General features: G+C 33.8%; 1 protein-coding gene across 3 annotated transcripts in view; it reads left to right on the top strand.

The window, feature by feature from the left end:
* Positions 1–22,286, top strand: part of RSRC1 (arginine and serine rich coiled-coil 1) — a 384,075-nt gene that overhangs the window by 281,980 nt on the left and 79,809 nt on the right. The gene's annotated exons all lie outside the window — the stretch shown is intronic.

The raw sequence follows: 22,286 nt of genomic DNA, 5'->3' as shown, positions 1-22,286 counted from the left end.
CCTGATACATATTAAGGATTTAATAAATGTTGAATTGGCACATAACATTTATTCTAACCTTTTTCTAGTTTGCTTTCAGCAAAAGCTACAACGCAATAACCTCCATGTTCTAGAATCCTTTGTGTCTAAGATTCTGGGTATGAATTAGGTGCCAGCAATCAGATGTATTCATACGGAATTTTGAAAGAGGAAGGAGTGGCTGCTGTATGGAATTTTGCAAGAGGACGGGATGCAGAGGCTCTCCTGCTGCTTCAGCTATTGCTGCTGTCAGGCCCAGCTGTGGAGGCCTGCAGTACTGCTCCAGCTGTGTTCCAGTTCCTAGTCACTCAACTTGGTGCCACTTGAAAGGCCGGTGAAGTGGTAACGTCCTGATCTGCAGCTGTGGTAGGGTATTCTGGAACTTTTCAGTTCAAGTGGCCACCTCCTGATTTCTCCCTATCCTGCCTGTGGAAGAGGGAGCAGCTCCCTGGCTGCTAGTTCTACAGTGTTTATTTGGGCATCATCCTTGGAGGCCTAGCCCAGAGCCCATGCTTTCAGCCCTTCCAACAGCTTTATAAGTATCCAGTTCCTTGTGTTAAACGCATTTTGCTTAACATCTAGGAAAGTTTCTGTTTCATGCAATTATCATGGTAATGGTGGGAACAGCAGCCGTAGTAACATAGCAACGTATAATAGTATTAGTAAGTAGTTACTGTTATTGAAACCCTTTTGCATTATGAATCCCTCTAATATGGAAAAACTTTACAAGCAGGGGTGGCAGTCATTTGTAATTGATCATGGTACTTTTCCTCCTGAACCCAGACAACCAGTAGAACCCTTCTCAACTCAGAAACTAAGGCAGCCACTACCGTTAAACTGGAGGTAGTTTGCCAGTCTCGCTTTGTATTTGTGACTTTCCTTAGAATTTAGCTTTTCCCAGCGTCATGTTAACACAATCTACATTATTGGTTAGGGTAGACAATAACTTAGAGAGAGGAAGGGATGGGGGAGGAGAGTGGTGCTCAGACCAGTGTGAAGTCATTGGAACCATCTAGGTAAAAGGAAACTATACGTACTTCAATTTAACAAGTATTTCTTGAGCTCCTACTGTTTACCAGTTTCTGGGCATTGGGGAGATGGAGTGATATGAATAAGATCCATTCAATTTTCTCAAAGTGCTCACAATGGGAAGACAGAGCTACAAATAATTAAATTGTATTCTGTACTAGATTAAGAGCAACTTGACATCAGTGTCTTGTTCCCTATTGTAACCTTATCACCTACCACATTGCCAGGTAGATAGTAGGTGCTTAATTGACATTTTTAAAAATAAATAGGATGTAGATTATCAGAGCTAGTGTGGACAGAAGACAAATACTTGACATTGGAAGATTAGGAAAATGTTTTGTTGATATTCTAATGATGTAAAAAAATGGTCCCATGATCAGATAAGTTTGGGAATCACCACATACGTATTTCCCTTGTAGAGAGAAGATTCTGATGAGTTCTGCAGTAAAGAAATAGTTTAATTTTGTCCAACCAAATGTTTTCAAATACCGGGGTGCTGAAAAACTGTATACATGTGGACATTTTCGTCAATGTTGCTCAAGCAGTATTTCGTCGTAATCAGAAAGAAGCGTCTGGACACTGGTGGTAACCACTTTGAGCACCTCTTTTCATTGCAGAAGTCCAACGTGGCTTGTATTCATCTTTTGTTATAGGTATATATTGAGTATTACAATTTTAATAGTTTTCCTTTCTTAAAATGGGTATACATTTTTTCGGCACCTTCTGTATATTTGACTTCAGAACCCTTTCGCTACCTCAATATGTAAGACACAGTTTGGGAAATGCTCCTCCAGTTATCTTTTGAGGCTAAACTTTAATAAAAATTATTTTGCAGTCCTAGAGCATTATGACTTTGATAATAGCATTTAAAATCTTGATGTCATCAGCTTGGAATTATGAGGAAATGTTTAAATAACTCACAGATAAATCTCCACAAAAATGTATGTCTAGCAAGACATTTCTTTGTCCCTGTGTTAGCAGGTACATAATTTCTTTATTCCAGATGATAAAAGGTGGGCCACTCTAAAGAACAAAGCATTTTAAACAATCTAGATTTTCTATTTATTGAATAAATTAGTGATAGCTTTTAAAATAAAAATCAGTTGTTTAAAAGGTTTTATTTTTAGTTATTTGGCCTGTTTCTTTTATTACACTTGTTTCTCTGTCAACATTTTACCCACAATACACCTCTTCCAACTAAGACATTTATAGTATAAAAAATATGGTGGCTCTGAAGATCTCAAATGCAATATTTTTTATCTAAATTGGTCCTATATTAAATTTTTCTGAATCATTTTATTTTGTGGTATGCTGCTAACTAAGATATAGAGTCAATAAAAATTGTTATTTTATTGTGAATTTTAAATCCACCGTTGGGAAAAAAATCCTGGTCATTCTTAATGTAGGTAAAATCGGCTTTTAAAAAATTGCTTAATACTGATGATTTTTATGTTACATGGGAATCTCCCTTATACATTTGTGTGTTATTAGCTTTAGTAAATTGTTTTGCTTCTGAAACATATCTTAAATGACTAAAAATAGCATCACAAAACATGTTTGTTATATTCTTAATTGTTTTGACCATAGAATTAATTTTAAAGTCAAAAGGGGCATTGCTTTTTCATCATTTCCAGTTCAGAATATTCAGCGTGTCACAGATGTTCATGAATAATGTCCATTTAAAACTGTTGGCAAAGAGTGCTGGTGAGTTGGCTAGATGAATTAAATGTTGGGGGGATGTGACAGGCAGCACGCTGCTTTGTGATCATTCCAAAGTTCTAATAATCTCCCTCACCTTCTCTGCCTGCCACTAATGAAAGAGAATAGGTGATTGCACCTCCGGCTATGTTCTGTGCCTAATGACTCCTCCAAAGGCAGATTTATGAAGAAAAAATTAACTTTGAATGAGGATTGAATTGGCCCTGACAGTCTGATAGACTGTGACACAGATTCTGTGGCAAAACAGACGTAGCCCTAATTGATTATCAATATTTTAAGCAAAGTGATGAAAATAAGCATTAAGTGATGAGAAAGGCAGTCTTAATACAGTAGGCAGTAACCAGGACATAAGAGAGTCTTTGGGGAGGTTTGCCCTGATTGCTATTACTGAATTTTATCTGTCAGTTTTTACCTTTACTTCCCAGCAGCCATTGTCCCTCCTTGGTGTACTTTTTTTCCTTAAAGATCTATGACTGGAATGTTAATCTTTCTGGTAACACTGACAACGCTGTCTGCAGTCTCTTCCTCTAGAGAAGTTTGTTTAATATTTAACTCATTTTGAATTGAGATTAGCTTTCATAGTTTTGCAGAACTGAGGCTTTTTGTAATGCTTTTTAGGTTAACAATTTTTTCACCGGCTATTTCTAGATTTCTTGTGATTATCCATAAAACATACATATAGTAGTCTAAAATGTTCCGTGTTATATATTTCCTACCACCAGGCATTATATCCTTTACATCATTTGTAGCTGTGACTTCAGCCTTAATCTTAGGAATAAAATAAAAACATTTTCCTCGTAATAGTACGCACACTCATACACACACACTCGCACACACACACACACACACACAGTGAAAGAGTCTATTTATATACACTATGGTTACTTACAAAATATATTTTCAAACTAACCATAAAAAAATACCTGGACAATTACATGTCCATTTGATACTTCACAAATTAATTTAATAACTTTTGAAATTATTATATACCTTTATTCTTACAGGTTATATTTAGTCCTCTATGTTAGAAGCATAGAAAAAAAGATCACAAAAAAATCTGTAGCAGTTTAATTCATTATTAAAATTGATGAGGCAAGAACATGGTATATGACATACATAATGATGTTTGTTTACTATTAAATAGGTTTTAGATAAATTAGCTTATTTAACGCAGGAACTCTACATATTTTCCCTGTGTTTAAATACCCTCTTGGTTATTAGTCATCAGTATTCATACTGTTTTGTGAAATTAGTTTCAGCTAGAAATTGTGTAATTATTGAAAACTTCATAAGAGTCTCCAAGTTAACCACGGAGAAAGTTTAAAGCAGACATTTTAATGTTTTCCAAACGTCTTGCTCAAGTAACTTAGTACAGATAAAACAGAGACGCTGCAGGACCGTGCTTCTGGCTTCCTCACGCCACGACGTGTGAAAGGATTCTACTTGGTTAGCGCACTAGGCTGGATGAGGAGGGTGCTCTTGTCCAGAGGCTACTGGCTTTTGAACTCCAGCCACCTCAGACCTTGCCTGAGGGCGAAGGGAATCAATATTTTTGCACACCTATAGCTTATTTGTGACCCAATGATTGGGAAGCTCTGAAAGTGTCACAGAGCACCACATCTATAAAACTTAGATTGAATAATAACAGTTTGAAATTCAAATTTATCTAAAAATCTATCTAAATTTAAAAGATACCTAAAGAAAATTACCCTATCCCAATAGAAAAGAACAAATGTATCTTACCTCTAAATATAGTTTTTACTAGATGGATTAATGATCTTAGCCTTATTTTCCAACCATTAGCTCTAATATCTGTTAAGATTAACTATTCAGCTTTTAATCTTTGGTTTAATGCCGTTAAAACAGGATATAATTTTAAACTTTATTCTTAGAAAAATATTAAATAATCTCCAGGCAGAATATATCATCACTCATTCTTAGAGTGCTTTGAATGATTTTCCTGAAACTCCAAAGAACCTTACTGAATTTTATCTGTCAATTTTTACCTTTACTTCCCAACTCTGTCAGCTGATTGGGAAACTGCAGCCCAGGTCACAAATTAGATCATAGCTAAGCTATAACTAGAATATAGTTCCGATTCCTATATTGAACCCTTTCAAGTCTACTCTAGGATGCTTAAAAATCTTAATATGAGAACTTCTAAAATATTATATATTATAAAATCACATATTATGCATTCACAGCTCTAAGAAGTAATTTGCTAGTAGTTTTCACTTCTAAGCTGCATGATACTTTCACATAGGGTTTTAGTAAAGTAGTTTCATTTTAGTTACTTATTTTTTTTTATACACTGCCTTCCCTAAAAGCCTGACACTGTTTCAGTATTCAAAATAGCCAGTGGAAAAATAGAAAATCATCCATTTTGCTTAAAGTTTCCTTTATGCTAAAAACTATTTTGCTTATTATAAAAAAATAAATTCTAGTATGAACAGATAAAAATATTCTAGTTTAGGTAAGATTTCTACAAACACTGATACTTTGTCCTCTGTCATTGTATTTAACATTCCAACGGACTGTGGAAGAAGCCGAAACATAAATTATTCTTGTTGCGCCACCTAGCGAAACTCAGGTGCTACATGTTCACGATAGTGTGGGTAGGCTGTGCACTCAGCTCCCACTTGTTATGCCTGTATTATGCCGATGATAAGAAATTCAAAAAGGGAGAAGAATCCAAAACTCTTAAGTCCACAAATGTTGGTTTATTTATCATTTTGGTTTACAAATGTTCAGGACTGAAATATTATTAGCGAAAATATAAATACTTCTGCTCACTTAATCTCTGAAGGTATTATCTTGAATAAAACACAATAAATGGGTAAAGTTTTTGAAATTATGCTCTTTCAATTTAAATTTAAGGTTTTACAAGATGATAATATGTTCTGGAGGAAAGTTCAGAATACTGAAAATAGATGGCATGAAATCAGACTGAAGATTTTGTGTAAAATATTTTAAATATCTCAACTTAGCTGTTTCTGATAAAACATTGTTTTTCTTTAATGAGATTATTTTATCATAAATCAAAAATATTTGCAAAATAATTTGCACACGTGCATTTGAAATGAAAATGGTATTATATATAAAAATACTGGGTCTATTGATTTGTATATGTAATAACACCATGTCAAAGAATCTTTTTTAAAAATTTGTTTCAGGTATTTGAAGTGAAAACGCTTGCATGGTTTATGTTTGTTTTGTTTTTTTCTTTTCTAACACTACATAAGTTTAAGCATTCAGCTGCTTCACTTGTAGGTGTTAATTTTTACTATTAAATTCCAAGGTCATGCTTTCAAAAGGCTCACACATGGTAAAATAAGAAAACTATTGTCGGTGTCATTGTTTTGTTGATGTAATAGTAAGTACCTAATGTAAAAAGTCAGGGAAAATAATTCATTCAAATGGGAGAAAGCTTTTCCCTATGTATCTGTAATAAATTGTTGTGGTGAGTAAGGGTATAGGACTTTTGGTGGCTGCAGATTTTTATTTGATTTGACATTTATTATTGTAAATATCCAAATTCATAATAATTGCTCTTAAATCTGTTATACAGGGAAACTTCTAAAGTATATAAGCCTGAACAGTATATCATACCCTAAATGAATTTTTTTGAAAAGGGAAGGGTTCACTCTTAAAAACTTGTGGAGAGGCATATTTATTTATGTCTGCAGACATAATCATCAAATTAATATACATACAATTAATATAATCTTGAAATTAGAAGTTTTGAGGAGTTATGCCAAGTTTTGTAGTTGAAATAGTAATATTCATATGGCTAAAATAAAATGTGCTATTGTAATTTTCTGAAATACTGATAAATCTCAGAATATCCTTTTTGTCATAGATGTTTCTAAAATATTTAGGTAACGTGAATATAATTAAATTTTTAATATGTTGCTATACCTCAAAAATTATTATGTGTATTAATTTTCAGTTTAGTTCAATTAACATTTTTTTAGGAGCTAAGGAACCATGTTTGATACTACAAAGTACTAAAATCAGCAAGATACCTGACCTCAAGGAGTTGGCAGTCCAGTGTGGAAGAAAGTTGCATGTCCAGCTGTCTGTGTAATACAAATAAAGACAGGCCTCTCAGACCTAAGAAGATGAATCAATGTTGACTGGGGTGATAGGCTGAAGTGTCATGGAAGAGATTATGAGACAGTTGAACAATTTGTAGTTTATAATACCATGAATGTAGGTAGAGCAAACATGAAATAGAGAGCTAAATTTCTAAGTGACACAGAACATATCTGGGAACTTTAAATATATATATTCATACATATTCTCTTTCTTCGTTTCAAGTAGATCCATTTTATATTCTATACAATTTCCCAGAAATACCAAAGAAACCACATTACATTTACTTAGTGCATATTTTTCTACATGGAATTATCACAAGGAAAGGATTCAATACGAAAAAACTTGTTAATAGGTTAAGATGTATAAATTATACCATGAACAGTACAGATACATTTATTTTTATGTTAATAATTACTATGGGTAAGCACTGCTATCACTGAGTGCATAGATAACATTGTATGTTTTACATAAATGTAATAGCTAATGTAATAAGATACTTACCATGGCATATGTGCAGTGCTGAGTGTGTGGCATATTTTAACTCATTTAAACCCTACAGTCACCCTGTGGCTTCTGACGAAGGTATTGTTATCAATACTATTTTCAGGTGAGTTAACTGAGACACAGAGAAGTTAAGATGATTGCCTTAGGTGTCATAGTTAGTAATGGGTAGAGCCAGGATTCAAAGCCAGGCAGTCTGGCTTCAGAATCCATTCCTTAATCTCGGCTATACCTCTCAGTAATTCATTATGTCCTGATCATAACCATTTTATTAATGCAAAATGCTATCAAAGATATCATACTCTATTATGTCTGTCTTCCATTTCTTTTATTTAAAAGCTCTAGGATGGTGATGTCATACAATTTATTATACCAAATTCCCAAGATAATGTGTTATAATGTGAAACTGAATATCAGTATAAATACATGCTGTTTTGCTATTTTGAAGCTATAAATGTTATTGTAGCTCATTTTCTTACCAGTGTTTTATTTCCTTTTTTGAAATACTAAAAACAGCTTGATAAAGGTTAATTAATAAACATTCATTGGCACTGAACTGAGTTTTGAGGATACAAAGGTGAATAAAAAAAACATATTAAACAAATGATTACAGTATGATATGTTTAGTGCCAAAACAGAGGTACTACAAGAGCAACTAACTCTGTCTAGAGTTAGGAAGGGATTCTCATAAACTATAGCATTTAAAGACTGAACAAAACTGTGCAAACCTAGGATACAATAAAAGCACAGAATTATGAAGTAGTATGACGTGATTACTAAATTGGAGTAAGTGCTTAGTGTTTGGAGAATAAAGAATATGGGATGGAGTGGTGGCTGACTGAGAGATATGGGTGGGGACCAAATTAATGGTGAAGGATCTTGTTGGTCATGCTAAGGAAAGGGAGGTTTTCTGACCTTTTTGTGAGCACTTTCTTCCGTGGGAAGATGACGACTTCCACTGAGCTTACGTTATGGAAGTAACGCTGTTCCAAATTCAAATACCCCTCAGAAAAGTAGTCTGGATGTCTTTGCTTAGTTTCTGATCCCCAGGGAAATCTTAGACAAGGAGTAGGAACTGGTCCAGGAGTGCCTTCACTAAACCAACCAAAATTATTCAACTTAAGTTTTAATCATTAAACTGTTCTCTATAAATCTCTCAATTTCTATGCTTCTCTCAGTTTGGGTTATGAGGAATATATTTATCTCTTGGCTTCTAGGCAGTATTCATTGTGTCAGATACTTGTTGAGTATCCACTATGTGCAGCATATTGAGTGCTGGGCTTTAAGTGATGAGCTGGAGAGACAAAGTCCGTTAAAAACAAAAATACTTTTAAAGATCTTATCTTGACAGAATAAAAGGGAAATTTTTTTCTTATGTCTTGGCCACGTGGCAATCTTTTTATATGTTGCCTAAAGAGAAAGACTGATAATATTGTGTACGTTTTGCAGTTGGGATTACTCAAGCATATCTTCAAATTTACTTAATAGGACAGTTTAATTGGCATAAGAATGTGGTTTCTTGAATTTGAATTTAGCATGCCTGCCACTGAGATGCCCCAGTATTTTCGGTAAAAATATTTTTTCCATTTATGAGTCATTTTTGTTTGTTTTGTTCCTTATGTTTACTTCATGAAACGGTTAAGTCCCTGCTTCAGAGCGTACTGTATCGGGCATCTGATTTGCATCAGTAAACTGTATCTGATTTGTGTGCATCTGATAAACCAGTCTCAAAGTATATAAAGCAAATATTGACACAATTGCAAGAATAAACTTTAATCCTGCCATCATAATGGGAGATGCATTAAACAAAACAAGCCAACAGGTTTGCCCTAGTGAACTCAAGATTTAGGGAATATATATTCTTTTCTCATACTTATCAAACATTTACAGAATTGACCATGTACTAGTTAATAGAACAAATCTAAACATATATCAAAGAGGATCATATACACTACATTCTTTGATCAGCATGAAATTAAAGTAGACCTCAGTGTAAATAAAGAACACCAAATAGTTTGCAAATTTTAAAACATTCATCTAAGTGACTCATTGGTCCACACACACAAAAATCACATTGGGATAAAATGAATTTAAAATTCTATGTTTCTAAATAAATATGTTGACATTTTTAAAAAATGCAAAATCTAGGACCACCTGGAGGTCTGTGCTTTAACAAGATTTCCGAAAATGTGATGCTGATACATGCTAAATTTTGAGAACCTCCCCCTTAAATAAAAGTAGAATAACTTAATGCTTACTTGAAAATAACTAGCAACAAAAGAGAGATTATAAAATATTGATAATGATTAATACTGGGCTTGGGAAATCACTAGTTTCTAAATGCAAAATTAATGGGTACTGCATTCCATTTTTGGAGGACAAATTTTCACCATCATAACCTGATAGAATGGCTATAACTAAGATTTTCATTGTATGGTTTTCTTTGATCCTGCTTTTTATGCTGTGATATTGTTGAGTGTTTCTCTTGTTTCAACACTGCCATATAGAATTGAAATAAGAGAAAAATTTCAAGAGTGCTATATTTCCATTTTTCTGAATATATGAATTTCTTCTGATGGATTTACTTTTTACTGCCTAAAAAGTATGTAAATACAAGTGTCATTTTATCATCAAAATAATTTAAAGGATGCTCAAAATCTGTGTTTTTTATATCTAGTATTCTTTATTAATTAAGTACAGGTACTTGCTAGTAAAAACTTGCTCATAATAGAAAGAAATATTTTTGAAATTTCTTATGTAGATCTTAAATTTCTTATCTGTTTCTTACATTTATTATTCGTTTATACTCCAGGAAAGTTCTGGTTTATTAATACTGTGAATATTGTTAATATTCAGTTTTCTGGTTGGGACTGAATTCACTTGCCTGAGCATTGGTGTAGATCATGACTATGATTTTTTTTTTTTAATTAATGACTGATTTTTAAGGGATACCAATTTTCTCTCCTTATCTCCTCTACCTTAAGCTGCCACTGCTATTGTTTAATTCTTCTACCGTATGAGAGAAAGAACATGCCTCTTCATTAATAGGCTGGTAAAAGTTCATGCATTGGTCCAGTTTACAGTTCACCCTGGAGAATAAATGCAAGTTTTATTATGTGCCTAATTGTCACAGAACTGGGGGAGTAGAAATCTCAGAGATCGTTCCAAAACCAGGTCACACTTCCAGGATACTTCATTTTGTCATCTAACAAAGCCTGCATTATTAATTTTCAATTGTATTTGCGGTATTCTTCAGCATAGTAGGTGCATTCCAATTAGTAGGGCAATGATACAACTCCCTCTATCAGAATGTGGTATATAAAACGTGTGTTTAAAATACACTTTTAACAGGATTAAATCAGGACATGGCATAAAGCTCCTTTGGGGAGAATTTGTGGACTCAGCAGTGGAATTCTGCATTTTATCAGAAGTGTTAGCATTTTTAGTATTGAGATGTATGTATTAAAGCACTGAAATCCAGCCATTGGCCTCAGACTTAAATGATGAGTCTCTCAAGTAGAGGCAACCAAAATCATGGCATGTACTTAAATATTGAGCATTTCATATTCCTGAAAGAAAACAGTCAACCTCAAAGTATTTATTAATAGCATGGCAATTTCACCCCAAATTATTTGCTTTCATACTTATTTTACAATGACATTTCATTTATGACCTTTCTGATTTAATAATTAAACTATAACTAAAAAAGAAAATAAATTATCCTTCATTTAGAAGATCTAGTAGAATTAGGTTGGATTTATACAAGTTATTTTCACAGTTTTTAAAGTTATGATGTAATGAAAAGAGCGTACCAGACCTGTTATAATTCTCAACTTACCCATTTATTAGATATGTAGCCTTGAGCAAATTATTGAGCCTCTCTGAAACTTTTTGAGGATCGTATGAAATACCTGTACTTTAAAATACCACAGTGACTGACACATAGTAGGCCTGCATGTTCTTGTTTCCCTTCAGGACCTGAAGCCATGAAAACAAATAATAAATTAAAATATGTAATTCTATTTTTTAAAAAAAGAAACACCCTTTATAGTATAAGAATATAGTAAAAATTAGGAAAACTATGGCATAATTTTGTTACTTTGGAAAACTATTACATCATCTTTATTTCTGACATATGTAGTTAAACACTGCCATTTCTGGACTTTGGTTCTTATTTTTTAAAGTATTGCTTACCTTGAGTTACTCTTTAAAAATATGTATTGAGAGGATGTTTGCAGTTACTGAAAAGAATAAGCATTACAAATCACTTAGTGGAGTCTAGGATATGATTCCTTTCAAAGGGTGTAATTCTGTCACTCCAAACCCCAGAGTTTTTCTGAAACGCTGAAACATCTTTCTTGGAATGGGGGTTATAATGGTGGCCAACTGACTTCAAACTGACATCCAGTTGATGGATGTGCAATAAGTCAAAGGAACACAGAATGATGAAGTTATTTTTATTTTCCATATCAGCATTCTGTAAAAAAGAAAAAAAAATTTAGTACTGCTCTTCTTTGAGAGACTAGACATCACAGCAATTCTGTATCCCCATGTTGTTATTGGATTGTTTTCAATGTTTTTAAATTTTCATTCTTAGATTTTAGTAAACGATGTCCTCATTACTGTGGCTAAGCAGTTTATTCTGGTTACAGAATGGGGAGTTGGGTGAGCATCAGGTGGAGAGATGAACAAATGGAGGAGAGAAATATAAACATGCTCAAAAGGCTACAGGACTGTGTACATTCTAAAAAAAACTATTAGTTCTCCACTTTTTCATCTTAAATTATAAATACATCAACTTGATTTCTTCCTTGCTATTGGAATGCTCATGGATTCCATCAGGAGCATTGGGAATAAAAATGCCTGTTCAAGTGAAGACCATTAGGATATTCTATGGACAGCTGCATTAGACCCGCACGTCTGTTGGACATACTTAGTGTGTCACTCAGCAGTGAAATTGATCATCAAAGCTCCTCTAAAATGACGCAGAAAATTCTCCAACAAGATAAAAAGAAAGGGCGCATAAAGTAAACCCTTACAAGTTTGGGTAATCTTTAAACCTCCTTGGGGGGTATAAAAATTAAGAGAAAATCCAGAAGACATGACATAGGATATAGTGAAAGAAAAAGCTTTTACTTTGGGAACTATTACAAGTATATAAAAGGGGATTTTATATAAAAGCAAATAAACCCAAATCATTTAATATGTTCCAAATACTTATACTCTCATACTGGTGCTAAAAAGGTAGGAAATAATTAAATGATACGATTTCATTTTGTGGTTTTTCCATTTGTCATTCTTACTGAATCCACAATTTTCAACATGTCCACCATTTATTACCATTTACTATTTTAGTAATTTGCAGAAATAAATGTAAATGATCTTATGAGTTATATATAACTTAAAGTATGAGATGCTACAAATCATTTCTAGATGTCTGAATATTTATGCTTTGGAAGTAATAGTTCCTGTCTCCAACTATCCAAATGGGAGTGTTTCTTTTTAAAGAAAAAAAAAATTTAAATGATGAAATACATTTATACCTCTTAGAATCTGAGTTAGGGGAATATTAAAATAAGTTGAAAGCATTAGACTAGATTAACATTTCTCAAAGTGTATTCTTTATTTATATTACAGGAAAAGAGTGGTTCTTTAATAAAATAAAATTGGGCACCACAGGCAAAATTAAGTTAAACAGGTTATTTTTTTAACCGCACAATATCTGAGAGCTTTAAATTTGTTGATGAGTATTGTAGTGTTCCATGAGGGAGGATTCCATGTCATGTTGCTCATTCTTATTCCATTGTGGAACATTATTTAAATGGAGGAATCATGAGGAATTAATATTCCGTGGAACATGCTGTGTCTAATAGTGGGCCAAAGAATCTCAAAGGTTCGTTCTAGCTCCAGGTATGTATGGTTTTCTGAGAATTTGACTGCAGTGTTTATGGTTTGTGCTGCAACTTCATTCTTGACTTGTGGTCATTTTGAATCGATAAATGTCCCTGGCAGTAGACAGAACCCTTTGGGGGCATAGCACTGTTCCTGGTCAAATGTTCCTTGGATTCTATGACAGTATACCTCCTGGCTTTCCACTACTGTATATTCCAAGCCCACATGGACTAGACTGTAACCATAAAATAAAACATAAAATATAATAGTGCTGATTCATTGAGATTTAATGAACCAAACCATTGGCCTGCCCTCCTGGCTAACAGTCATCCTACAAAAGGTAGCTCATGTATCACCTCCTCCTAGAAGTCTTCCCTGACTGCATCCTCTTCCTTCATTACTTCCACGGTGCCTGTATGCCGTATATGTGCTTGTTTGTTTTTATATTTCTCCTTCTATTCTGTGAACTTATTTATCTCTCAATCCTCAGCACTTAGCTCAGTGATTAGAGTATAGTATTCTGATGGAGAATTTTCTGTCATCTGTTTTATAAATATGATTTGAATGGACAGATAAAGGAGCTAATGAAAAAGAACCTGTTTGTACAGTACTCTAGGAAGAATTAATATTTTTAGAGCATTTATTGATAATGAACAATGGCTTTCTTTTTTCCCCAGTGGCTGTGCGGTAATTGCAATTTCATTTTTGTAAGTAGTTTTTCCAGTTTTAGTTACTGTTGACCCTTGTCGTGTTTGAGGCAGATTTAGAATAATCATTTCAAGTATTGGACATGACTAAACGTTTTTTATGTGTACACTTGCATTGCTACTATTTATTAATGATACAAATTGGCAAGGAATAAAAACTTACAATTAATGGATCTCACTTCTATGCTGGGTGTACAGGGCAGAGGCAAATGGTGGGAGCTAATATTATGACCACAGTTATATAGTCTTTGACTATGCAGAAGCAGCAGCTATGTTCGTATGTAAATTTATAATTGAATTTGGTAGTGCTAACCAGTGAGTTTTTGGATTATCTCCTGTGCTGAGGTCTAGATAAGTGCAAAAACTTTAGGTAAACTCAGCAAAAATATCTGAGAAAGCCTTACAGATTACAGCCAATTAGGATTCTTTTTTTAACATAACATTTTTTTATAATTTTTTTCTCTTGAGAGTCATTCTTAACTGCTCCTAATCTAATACAAGTTTAGTGTTGTATACGTGTTTGTTTGTTTTTCTGTTGTTGTTATTTTTAAGTTCACTTCTAGACCTTTAGGAGTCTCTGGGGTTTGCTGTTTTTAGATAAATAAAGAAAAATCAGGCTTTTGCATTTCTGATGTTCCTGGTAATTTCATTTCCTTGAATTCAAAACTTTCACAATTTATCAACCAAGTTGTTAAAGCTACAGTTGTTTACTTCGAGGCATGGTTGCCACTCCTTGATCTAAAATTATATCATGTGTCACATTTCTTTATAAATTTCTCCCCGTATAACACAGACTGCCACCTTTTTTTTTTTAGAAGCTAATAACTAGAAGTTGTTTTCTCCCTACTAACAAAGACACTTTTTTTTCCTGCTGAGGCATTAAAAGTATCACCTGGTTTTTCTTCTCTAGGTTAAAATGAAAACTACATTAACCCTCAACATAAAAATTCAAAGGAAATTAAATTCTAAATGTAAATACTTCTTTTCGCTTTTTTTTAATTGCCTCTCTGACAAACACATAGCATACAAATTGGTAATGCCACTAGGGCCTAGGGCCACTAGGCACTTTCTTACTTATGGCCACAGTTACTGCATTATACTTTTTAGAGACACAGAATTATTGAAGAACAGTATTACAACACTTTAGAATCAGAATTATGCTTAATAGAACCGCTGATCGCTGTACCACTCAAGTATTTTGTAAAAAGGTGGGATGGAAATCTCAGAATCACTGAAATTTTCTTCACATTCAAATGCTTATGGAATTTAACATAGTACAATGAAGAGAAACTCTCTAAATACATTTTCTCATGATACTTTAAATATATGAAACAAGTAAGCAAATCTTAATGGGTTGTTACAAAGCAAGAGGCCTCTTCAGATTTCCCATGTGATTGAATGAAGTATATTTAAATAAAAGTTTCTCCATAAACAGTAGCTTGTGCATGGAAGCAGATCGTTATTCTCTAATTTTGGTTACTGTTAGTTTCCAAGTGAAGGAGTAGTAAGAAATAGGCTAAAAAAAAAAAAAAAAGTATTAAACTGGAATACACAGGCTCTATAGCTTTGCCTTTCTGACCTTTGACTAATTATGTAACATTCTTGAGCCCTTTATTTCTTCATCAATAAAATGTTAATGGTAATAACTTATCTAGATAAAATACCCATACTTAGAATTCTTTGGGAAATGGCACTTTATATTGTATCACTTTTACTCACACTGATTTTTTAAAGCATATGAAAACATTTAAACTCAATAAACGTGACATTCATTGTAAATGTAGTAAGAAATAATAAAATATCAGAAAATTTTCTCAAATGTTTGATGGCTAATCTAATAAAGTCCCACATATGAAGTGTGGGATGGCAATGCTGGATATAATACTAGTATTCTGATTACAAATCATCCTGTTTTACAGTCATTGCTTAAATATTTTGACCCAGCAATGCCTGTGAAATGTCTCTGTCTTGATCATTTTTCTTAGTGTTAGTGTGAAAAGCCCTCTTATTATAATAAACTGAAATAAGGAGAAATATACATTTTTGCTAGATATCTTTATTTTATAGTTCATTAGAACATTTCTCTCTTGGCTCCAAAATTTATATTACAGCATTATAAAACTTCAGTATCTTGAGAGAATAATTTTCTTAACTTTTTATATTGAATATTAGAGTGCATACGTAGTTTTAGATGAAGGTGGCAGAATAAAGAGAACACCTGTTGGATTTGGGTAGAAACCGTGCTCTGCCACTTGAGTTTAGGAAAATAAATTAGGAGTTTTCCATGGAGACTTCCTGTTCCTGTTCTCTTTCTACGCATTTACATTGATTGTCTCATGTACTTTGTTTGGTTTTGTTTAGTAAATGCGATCATGCTAATATTGTTATTCAACCTGCCTTTTTTACTTACTGTTTGTCTTGAATATCTTTCCATATTGTCAGTACATACAAGTTTATCTTCTTTTAATGACTTTATAGTGTTTCACTATATCTTCTTAGGTAGATGTCAGAATATACGGATCTTTCTTCTGTGCTTCTAAATCTCTGACCTTGAAGAAGTTATTTTACTTCTCTGTGCTTCAGTTTCTTCATCTATAAAATGTGGGAAGAGCCAACTTGAGAATTCAGTGAAATACTTACACATATACAAACACAAAGGCACAAAGTAAGTCTTCAATAAATGTTAACTTTGGTAATGATGATGATGTTTCTCTTAACTTTTCTCCTATGTGTAAATCTCTGTTCTTTTTCACAGTGTTCAGGGAAAATTCCTTGGAAAGATATTCTAATACACTAATTTAGTCTTCAGCTTTCTTCCTCCTGCTCTTCGTGTATGAAATTCTATTTTGATAATCAAAATATAATTTCCAATATGCAATGAATATCTGGTCAAATCATTTTAAAGATATTATTTACACTGATTCTAAAAGAATCTGTTTGCCTTATTAACTCTCATTTGTCTGCTTTGTTTTTCTAGAGTGTTATTATTGTTTGTGGTGTTTTTGTTGTTTTGTCTCTCTTGGTAGTGGTTTTCCTTGAATGTCTAGGTTGGCTGTTCATCTTTATATCTGACAGTCCCCGTAATCTTCATTATACATATTCTCCATTGATTGTGTCAGGGAACAACGTGTGTTGCGAGTAAAGACACATCAGTAGCTTATCATCCCTTTTAAGCATTAGTAGTTACCAGTCCTGCCTCATTGGGAATAGTACCTCTTACACTCACTGCCGACACTCCTACTTACCCCATGCAAGCGACATGCCATTGTTCAGCTGCCCCAATCATAATTCCCCACTTGCCCCAGGCAGGCCTACCTCCTTTGCCGGATTTCCACTGACTCTAAAATTAAAGCACCCCTGGAACTTCTCCCGTACCTGTATAGTCTTCTGAATATGATTGGGCTGTGATTTCCTCTAATTTCCCCATAGATCTGATCCCATCCGCTTTCTGTTTTTTAAGAATTCCTTAACATTTCTGGTCTATTCCTGGTGACGCAATGTCAGAGACTGGGGTACATATAGGAAAGAACTTCCAGATGAAGGTTGTTAAACCCTCATAAAAAGATTTTCTCTGGAAATATAGTCCTTTCTGAAAGTAGGGAATGAATTGGATACCCTGTCAATCTTTTTCAAGTCTTGATTCAATTGATTTTTTTTTTCTTATAGGGTATGTAAAGTACTTCCCTAAATAATTAAAAATCCAACATAAGCAAACAGCTGCAATGATCTGAAAAATGTTTTAGATGAAATCAGTAAAGATGAGAATAAATTCTGGCAACATGCCTTTGACCACACATACTGAGTGGTCCGCTGCTTAACCCTGCGTCACCTCTGCAGCGCTCTTCTGATCTTCGTCATTCAAGGGACACAGCCGTTGAGAGCTTCTTTCCTTGAAAGGAGACTTCACTTGAGAAGGAACAGTGTAACATTTGCATTAAGTTTAAAAATCCTTTCTATTCATTTATTTAGGAAATATTTATTGAACACTCACTGCTAACCCCCAAATTTCAGCACCTTAAGACAGTGTAAGTATGTTTTGTGCTCATTATCACAGTGTAATACAAGTCATTAGGAAAGCATTTCGGCTCCTTGCAGAAATTCAGCTCCCAGATTTCTTTTATCTTATGGTTTGCCCTCCATGGGTCCTCTGTTCAGCCAATGGGTGGGAAAAGAGAATGAGGATTACATGGCAGTTCTTGTATAGGCCAGGTATGGAAACATGATACACGTCACTTATGGTCACATTTTATTGGCTTGAACTCCAGTAAATGGCCACACTTAGTTTCGAGTAGACTCGAAAATGTAGTCTGGCTAAACACTCATGAAAAAGAGCATGCTAACAATTTCTGCCAGACCTACTATGTGCTCTGCTCTCAAGGAGACCGATATTTCCTTTAGTGAAAGAATACAGTATTGCATATTCCATAAGGAAAATATTAAAATGTCTAAGAAGAAAGGAAGGAGCAGTCAAATCCACTTGAGGATGAAAGGTGTTGATCAGGGAAGGTATCACAGAAGCGGGTGACATTTGAACTAAAACTTTCTGGTAAAGTTTTCTCAGTAAGTGAGCTTGGCACCCCAGCAAGAACAAAGGCCTGGCAGTACAAACAAAAGGCAGTATGGCTCAGTCAGTAAGGCCAAAAATCCTTGTAGTGATGGAGGAGGAGTGGTGAATGATGAAGCTGGAAAGCTGCATTGAGATCAGACTGTGAGGGGCTTTACGTGACATCAGAGGAGATTAGATTTGTCTATATATGTAACCGGGCACCTTCAGAAGTAGTTTTAGCAGGGAGTGACATGATCATATTTCTGTTTCAGAATGGTATAGTCATTCATTTAACAATTATTGATCATCTCTGTTTTCTACATGCTGTGCTTGCAGCTGGGGATACAAAACAAGGAACACTTTCTTTGCACTGGTAGTAATTTATTGGGTTCATTGGAGGGAATAGGATTCAAAGTACAGAGATCAAATAGGAGCTTCTTTCTTATTCACAGTGAAGAGAGATGAGGCCCTGAACGTGAATATTGGCAATGAAAAATGGAAAGGACTGGATGGGTTCTAGAGATAATCTGTGGAGTAGAATGGGATGAAACTGCTAGGCAACCAAATGTCCTACATGAGGATAAGATTTGGAGGAAAGGATCACAAAGGTTCCCAACCTGAGTAAAAATGGGAAATACCAAGGGAAGAGGATCAAGTTTGATGGAAAGATGGAAAGATTATGGGTTCAATCATGGACATGGTCCTGAGATATCTATGTGGAGGTATCAGGAAGTGATTGGAAAAGAGTTCTGATGATCGGGAGAGGGGCCAGAACTGGAATTATGGTAGACATATGGATTACATTTTAGATTTCTGTACACTGCGTAAGAAGAGAATTTCAGAAAGTAAACGGTGGGTAAAAGAGACAGCAGCCAAAAGAAGTTGACAAAGAATTGTTAGAAGTAAGAGAGCATTTTGGTAAAGATATGGTTAATTAGCTGTTTCTCTAAAAAAGGAGTGAGTATAACAGAATAACACTGAGATAACCATTACATTTGGCTATTATAGTTTTCAGGGACCATTGCTAAAGCTGTGAGGACAAAAATCTATTGGGAATGAGAAAAGGCAGTAACTTGGTTGAAAGAAGAGCTAATATTGCACAGGATTTGTGACACTTGAATGTATTTGTAGTCTAAGGATAGAGAAAAATAAGTTTGAACGTTAAGAAGCAGCAAGAACCTAATGGATATAAAAGGAATGGATTCTAAAGTACAGGAGGATGGATTTACTTTCTGAAACAAGACAAAAAAGAAATAAAGATTGATGAACTTAAACATTTGGAGATGAATGGGAGTGAGGCTGAGAAAATATAAAGGAGTTAGGGGAGCTGGTGTGAGGTTATTGGCACTTAATAGTGAAGAAAGCTTAGTAAGTTGTAGGAAATGAGAATGGAAACCAACTATGGATGCTGAGTAAAGAGGAACAACATGGAAGGATCCATGTTAATTTCTAAATCATTGGCTTTTAGTAGAGCAACATTTATATGCCATTTTGTAAGGAGACTCTGCAGCAAAAATAGGAAAAGTGGTCAGATCACAACTTGGCAAAACAACAAAAGAATTAGGAAAATGGGGGTTTTATGAGTGTGGAATTGAAATGGTTGTCTTGGGGGAGGGAAGGAAGCAAATCCTGGAGGGTGCTGTTAGCCTGGGGGAGTGTGGAAGACTCAAAGAGAAGTTGTGAACTTCTAACTATATCTTCTAACTATATATAACTTGCTACTATATCTTTCAAGATTAGTGAAAGCTATAAGTACCTTTGGTAAATGATGTGCTTTACAATATAGATCCTGCTGTAATCCAAAGGGAATGATCATGAATTCTAAGAATAAGTCTTCACCACCTACCATTTTTGTTTTTGGTATCATAATCTGTGGTTCATCTAATGTGATTCAGTATCACCATCTGTAAAATGGGATTGTCACCTTTTAAAATTATGAATATTTTTTAAATTATGATAAACTAAGTCATGTATTAATAACTATACATTCTTCCCTATTCATATTTAAATAATATAAAGCAGCCAAAGAAAAAAAGAAGGTTCCTTTCAAATTCCCTTGATAATCAATGAGGAGTTTATCTGAATGTGTTTATCCATTTGAATAAATGAATTTTCTTCAAGTGAATTCATTTAGATTCTTTGTAGAGAACACACTGATTATTAATAAAATTTCCCAATCTGTGCATTGTAAATTAATTATTATATATGCTATTTTGATATAATTCAAAGTTGTTTTTTTAATTTATGTATACATACACGTATAGACATACTTGAGGATCTTAATTGACAGCATGGAGTTCAATTACATAAAATATTTAACCACAGCACAAGAGCCATTTGCAGTTTTAAAAGAACATATAAAACAATATTCCAATGAATTGTCCATGTATAACAACAAATCAGTAAGAAAGGACAAACCAGCATAGTGAAATAGATAAATCAGATTTAGGCAGGCTAGTTTATTGAATTTAAATTGTGCCCAGTTGGCCCAAGAGCTATATATAAGCAATCCATCTTGCGTTGTTAATGGGGGTTCTTGAAATCCACCTGATGTTTGCATTATTAAATTTCAGTCTAATGAGCACTGCTAATACATATTGAAGATGGTTGTAAGGAGCAGAATGTGAATCTGAGCGGGATAATTTGAAAGAAACATAAGCTGAGCATTTTACATGACTCAAGGGGTATATCTACAATTACACATATAACCAAAATTGAATTTAAATGGAATTTCTATTATCTTTGTCCTTCTACCAGGGAGAATAAAGTGTAAATGAAGTAAAAGTCTTTAGAGTTACTGGTGGTTTGTTTTTATTATCTAATTTAATAGATTTTTGCAGTGATACAGAGTGGCATAAAAGTTTTAATATTTCATGACTTTAAATGCAGTCTAAGTATGTATTAAAGCTTGTAAATGGAAACAGATGTCTGTGTAATTGGATATCACACTTCGCAACACCATTATATGAGTTTTATATTTTAAGAAAGTGTCGATATTAATGGTGAAGAAAAATCAAACTTTGAAGAAAAATAGTCATGTATGTGGTATGTATTTTCTTTCAATTCCTCTTTTAAGCCAGGTTTTGTACTTCTAAAGGGTATACTGATTTTGCATAAGAAAAATATATGCAGCAAAAACTGAAGAGTAAGGCATGTTTGTTTTTAACTCGTAGTTTGCATTGTTGTTATCATTATGATAAAAGCTCATCCAAAGTTTAATGCTGGCACAGTTTGATTCTTTTCCTTTTGACAAGGCAATACTTTTTAAACTTAATATTTCATCAACTATAATGCTATTAGAGACTTATTTTCACTTAGTTCACTCATCAGGCAGTGAGACGGCAATAAAGGAGAATCGCCCCTTTGAGACGTTAACACTTTGGAATAAATGATGTGCTAGAACAGAAATTTAATTAATTTACAGAGTATATTGATAGTCCCTTGTTACCGTGCTGTATATTTTTAATCTTCTTTAACATCTGTAGTAAAGTGTTTGAAAACCCCTGCAGTTGAGCAACTAGTAGATAATTAAGTAATAAGGGAAGAGGTTTCTAGAGGGAAAAAGATTCTTTTTACCAAATGCTGTCATAACATGAATAAAGAACTGCTACTATGATATGCAATGAAAAAAAAATAATATGCTACCTAATTTGATAGTGTTCTAAAGCTATTGTAACCCTCTTATACTTAAAATGTGAATTGTAGCTTAAGAACTTTTCTCTGAAGTTTAGAACAGATGCATTGCACTGACAAATCAGATGACCAACAGCTTTCCC

Source organism: Rhinolophus hipposideros (genome assembly GCF_964194185.1).
Source record: "Rhinolophus hipposideros genome assembly, chromosome: 2".
NCBI classification, from domain to species: Eukaryota; Metazoa; Chordata; class Mammalia; order Chiroptera; family Rhinolophidae; genus Rhinolophus; species Rhinolophus hipposideros.
The sequence above is the reverse complement of the archived record's forward strand: the minus strand, read 5'-3'. Positions and strand labels throughout refer to the sequence as shown.